At 45.3% G+C, this 6,877-nt stretch overlaps 1 long non-coding RNA gene across 10 annotated transcripts; it reads right to left on the bottom strand.

Moving 5' to 3' along the window:
• Positions 1 to 1,319: 1,319 nt before the first annotated feature.
• LOC127914618 (uncharacterized) lies at positions 1,320 to 5,795 on the bottom strand. Of its 10 annotated transcripts, none has more exons than XR_008089088.1 (6): positions 5,707 to 5,795; positions 2,885 to 3,020; positions 2,685 to 2,852; positions 2,378 to 2,621; positions 1,474 to 1,517; positions 1,320 to 1,439 (listed from the first exon to the last, which is right to left on the bottom strand). It is a non-coding gene; the product is annotated as an uncharacterized LOC127914618 (long non-coding RNA). The 10 variants fall into 10 exon arrangements; XR_008089089.1 differs by having other exon boundaries at positions 1,324 to 1,405; XR_008089091.1 differs by lacking the exon at positions 1,474 to 1,517 and adding an exon at positions 1,666 to 1,709 and having other exon boundaries at positions 1,328 to 1,439.
• Positions 5,796 to 6,877: the final 1,082 nt, after the last annotated feature.

Below are 6,877 nucleotides of genomic sequence, written 5' to 3'. Positions count from 1 at the left end.
CACACACACACACACACACACACACTCAGTCAGACACACACACCTACTCACTCACACACACACTCACCTACTCACTCACACACACACACTCACCTACACACCTACTCACTCACACACTCCCCTATTTACTCGCGCACACACACACACTCACTCACTCGCGCACCTATTCACACACTAGAGGTCGACCGATTATGATTTTTCAACGCCGATACCGATAATTGGAGGACCCAAAAAAGTCTATGCCGAATCGCCCGATTTTTAACATTTATTTGAAATAATGACAATTACAACAATACTGAATGAACACTTATTTTAACTCAATATAAAACATCAATAAAATCAATTTAGCCTCAAATAAATAATGAAACATGTTCAATTTGGTTTAAATAATGCAAAAACAAAGTGTTGGAGAAGAAAGTAAATGTGCAATATGTGTTATGTAAGAAAGCTAATGTTTCAGTTCCTTGCTCAGAACATGAGAACATATGAAAGCTGGTGGTTCCTTTTAACATGAGTCTTCAATATTCCCAGGTAAGAAGTTTTAGGTTGTAGTTATTATAGGAATTATGGGACTATTTCCCTCTATACCATTTGTATTTCATTAACCTTTGACTATTGGATGTTCTTATAGGCACTTTAGTATTGCCAGTGTAACAGTATAGCTTCCGTCCCTCTCCTCGCTCCTCCCTGGGCTCGAACCAGGAACACAACGACAACAGCCACCCTCGAAGCAGCGTTACCCATGCAGAGCAAAGGGAACAACCACTCCAAGTCTCAGAGCGAGTGACATTTGAAACGCTATTAGCACGTACCCCACTAACGAGCTAGCCATTTCACATCGGTTACACCAGCCTCATCTCGGGAGTTGATAGGCTTGAAGTCATAAACAGCGCAATGCTTGACGCACAACGAAGAGCTGCTGGCAAAATGCACAAAAGTGCTGTTTGAATTAATGCTTACGAGCCTGCTGGTGCCTACCACCGCTCTATCAAATCATAGACTTAGTTATAACATAATAACACGCAGAAATACGAGCCTTAGGTCATTAATATGGTCGAATCCGGAAACTATCATCTCGAAAACAAGACGTTTATTCTTTCAATGAAATACGGAACCGTTTTGTATTTAAGTAAAGGTGTAAAATAATAATAATAATCTGCAAAATCGGTGTGTCCAAAATGACCGATTTCTGATTGTTATGAAAACTTGAAATTGGCCCTAATTAAATAGGCCAATCCGATTAATCGGTCGTCCTCTATCACACACACCTACTCTAATACACACCTACTCACACACACCTACTCTAATACACACCTACTACACACACACCTACTCTAATACACACCTACTCACACACACCTACTCTAATACACACCTACTCACACACACCTACTCTAATACACACCTACTCACACACACACACCTACTCTAATACACACCTACTCACACACACACACCTACTCTAATACACACCTACTCACACACACCTACTCTAATACACACCTACTCACACACACCTACTCTAATACACACACACTCACACACACACCTACTCTAACACACACCTACTCACACACACACACCTACTCTAACACACACCTACCACACACACACACCTACTCTAAGCACACCACTCACGCAGACACACACCACTCTAATACACACCTACTCACACACACCTACTCTAATACACACCTACTCACACACACCTACTCTAATACACACAGACACACACACACCTACTCTAATACACACCTACACACACACCTGCTCTAATACACAACCTGCCCACACACACCACTCTAATACACACCTACCACACACACACACTCTAACGCACCACACACACCTACTCTAATACACACCTACTCACACACACACACCTACTCTAATACACACCTACTCACACACACACACCTACTTGCTAATACACACCTACGCACACACACACCTACTTCTAATACACACCTACTACACACACACCTACTCTAATACACACCCTCACACACACCTACTCTAATACACCTACTCACACACACACCTACTCACACACCTATATTAGATATTACACACACACCTACTTAATACACACCTACTCACACACACACCTACTCTAATACACACCTGCTCACACACACACCTACTCTAATACACACACTCACACACACACACCTACTCTAATACACCTACTCACACACACCTACTCTAATACACACCTACTCACACACCTACTCTAATACACACCTGCTCACACACACCTACTCTAATACACGCAGACACACACACCTACTTAATACACACCTACTCACACACACACACACTACCTAATACACACACAGACACACACACCTCTAAATACACACCTACTCACACACACCTACTCTAATACACACCTACTCACACACACCTACTCTAATACACACCTACTCACACACACCTACTCTAATACACACCTACTCACACACACCTACTCTAATACACACCTACTCACACACACCTACTCTAATACACACCTACTCACACACACCTACTCTAATACACACCTACTCACACACACCTACTCTAATACACACCTACTCACACACACCTACTCTAATACACACCTACTCACACACACACACCTAATACACACCTACTCACACACACACACACACTCTAATACACACCTACTCACACACACACACCTACTCTAATACACACCTACTCACACACACACACCTACTCTAATACACACCTACTCACACACACACACCTACTCTAATACACACCTACTCACACACACACACCTACTCTAATACACACCTACTCACACACACACACCTACTCTAATACACACCTACTCACACACACACCTACTCTAATACACACCTACTCACACACACACACCTACTCTAATACACACCTACTCACACACACACACCTACTCTAATACACACCTACTCACACACACACACCTACTCTAATACACACCTACTCACACACACACACCTACTCTAATACACACCTACTCACACACACACCTACTCTAATACACACCTACTCACACACACACACCTACTCTAAAACACCTCACTCACACACACTCACTCTACTAATACACACCTACCACACACACACACCTACTAAAAATCACACCTACTCACACACACACACCTACTAAGAAAGCTAACACACCTACTCACAGACACACACCTACTCTAATACACACCTACTCACACACACACACCTAGAAGTTTTAATACACACCTACTCACACACACACCTATTTCTAATACACATTTACTCACACACACACACTACCTGCTCTAATACACACCTACTGCCACACAATTTACACACACCTACTCTAATACACACCTACTTCACACACACACCTACTCTAATACACACCTACTCACACACACCTGCAGAGCAAATACACACCTCACACACACACACCTGACTACACACTACACACCTACACACACACCTACTCTAATACACACACCTACTATTTCACACACACACCTACTCTAATTGATACTCACACACACACACCTGCTCTAATACACACCTACTCACACACACACACCTACTCTACACACCACCTCACACGTAACACACCTGCTCCACACACTCACACACACCTCACTAGTTTATCAAATCACACACACCTACCACCTCACTCACACACACACACCTACTCTAATACACACCTACTCACACACACCTACTCTAATGAAACACACACCTGCTGTACACACACCACCTACTCTAATACACACCTACTCACACACACACACCTGATTGTTCTAATACACCTACTCACACACCTAGGCTCTAATCACACCTACTACACACACACCTACTCTAATACACACCTACTCACACACCACTCTAATACACACCTACTCACACACACCTACTCTAATACACACCTAATCTGCACCTCTCACACACCTGCTCTAATACACACCTACTGCTCACACACACCTACTCTAATACACATTACTACACACACACCTACTCTAATACACACCTACTCACATACACACACCTACTCTGCTACACGCCTACTCATGACACCTATTATTAATTACTACCTACCCTGCTCACCCCACACACACCTACTCTAATACACACACTCACACACACCTACTCTAATACACACCTACTCACACACACACCTGCTCTAATACACACCTACTCTACACACACACAGACTCATTTACTCACACACACCTGCTTAACACCTACTCACACAGACATTTACTCTACTACACACCTAGTCACACACACACCTACTCCATACACACCTACTCACACACCTACTCTAAACACACCTACTCACCTACTCTAATGCACCCGCTCACACACACACACCTACTCACCTCTACCTCACCACACCTGCTCCACACACACCTGCTCTAATACACACCTGCTCACACACCTGCTCTAATACACACCTACTCACACACACCTACTCTAATGCACACCTGCTCACTGCACACACCTGCTCACCTGCTCTAATGCACCTGCTCACACCTGCTCTAATGCACACCTACTCACACAATGCACGCCTAGACACACCTACTAATGCACACCTGCTCTCACACACACCTATGCCTCACTCACACACCCAGACACACACACACCTGCTCTAATGCACACTGCTCACACACACACCTACTCTAATGCACACCTGACACACACCTACTCTAATGCACCTGCTCACACTCTGCTCTAATGCACACCTACTCACACACACCTACTCTAATACACACCTATCACACACACACACCTGCTCTAATACACACCTGCTCACACACACACACCTGCTCTAATACACACTCTCACACACACCTACTCTAATACACACCCCTGCTCACACACACACCTACTCTAATACACGCCTGCTCACACACACACCTGCTAATACACACTGCACACACACTGCTTACTACAGACACACCTACCACACACACACCTACTCTAATACACACCCTACACACACACCTACTCTAATACACACCTACGCACACACCTACTCTAATACACACCTACGCACACACACACCTACCTAATACACACCTACTCACACACACACCTCACCTAATACACACCTGCTCACACACACACCTACTCTAATACACACCTACTCGCCACACACACCTACGAATACACACCTACTCACACACACCTACTCCTAATACACACACCTACACACACACCTACTTCTAATACCACACTCACACACACACACCTACTCCTAATACACACCTAGACACACACCTGCTCTACTTGCCCACACCTACTAATCACACACACACCTACTCTAATACACACTCACACACACACCTACTCTAATACACACCTACTCACACACACCCCTGCTCTAATGCACACCCTTAATACACACCCTTCTAATACAGATGCCTGCTCACACACACCTGCTCTAATGCACAGACACACACCCCTGTACCTGCTCTAATGCCCTACTCTAATACACACCTGCTCACACACCTACTTAATACACACCTGCTCACGCACCTACTCTAATGCACACCTACTCACACACACCCTACTCTAATACACACCTACTCACACACACACTCTACTCACACACACCTACTCTAATACACACCTACTCACACACACCTACTCTAATACACACCTACTCCCACACACACCTAATACACACACCTACTCTTACACACACCTACACACACCTACTCTAATACACACCTACTCACACACACCTACTCTAATACACACCTACTCACACACACCTACTCTAATACACACCTACTCACACACACCTGTAATACACACCTCTCACACCTAATACACACTCTCACACACCTACTCTAATGCACACCTGCTCACACCAAATACACACCCCTGCTCACCACCTGCTCACACCCTGCTCACACACCTACTCTAATGCACACCTGCTCACACACACACACCTGCTCTAATACACACCTAGCTCACACACACCTACTCTAATACACACCTACTCACACACCTGCTCTAATACACACCCTGCTCACACACCTGCTCTAACACCTGCTCACACGCCTGCTCATGCACCACTCATACACACTGCTCTAATGCAGACCTGCTCACCTGCTCTAATGCACACCTGCTCACACACACCTGCTCCATTACACACCTGCTCAGACACACCTACTCTAATACACACCTGCTCACACACCTACTCAGACACACCTACTCACACACCTGCTCTAATCACCTGCTCACACACACCTGCTCTAATACACACTGCTAATGCACACCTACTCACACACCAGACACCTGCTCACACCACCTCTCTGCAGCACTGCTCACTCACCTGCTCAGACACACACTCCCTACTCACACACCTGCTCTAATACACACCTGCTCACACACACCTACTCACACACCAACTCTAATACACACTACTCACACCTGCTCTAATACACACCTGCTCACACACCTATCTCCTAATACACACCTACTCACACACACCTGCTCTAATCACCTACTCACACACACCTGCTCTAATACACTACGCTCACACACACCTACTCTCTCACTCAGACAACACTCTAATGCATTACACCACTCACACACACCACTCTATACTCACGCACACCACTCTCACTCACTCACACACACCACTCTCTCACTCACTCACACACCCCGCTCTCTCACTCACACACACACACACACACACTGTCTCTCTCACACACACACACACCTACTCACTCACACACACACACCTACTCACTCACACACACACCTACTCTCTCACTCACACACACACACACTCACACACACCTACTCTCTCACTCACACACAGATACACACACTCCTCTCACACCGGCCTCTCTCACACACACACACCTCCTCC

The sequence above is a fragment of the Oncorhynchus keta genome, chromosome 33, assembly GCF_023373465.1.
Source record: "Oncorhynchus keta strain PuntledgeMale-10-30-2019 chromosome 33, Oket_V2, whole genome shotgun sequence".
Classification (NCBI taxonomy): domain Eukaryota; kingdom Metazoa; phylum Chordata; class Actinopteri; order Salmoniformes; family Salmonidae; genus Oncorhynchus; species Oncorhynchus keta.
The sequence above is the reverse complement of the archived record's forward strand: the minus strand, read 5'-3'. Positions and strand labels throughout refer to the sequence as shown.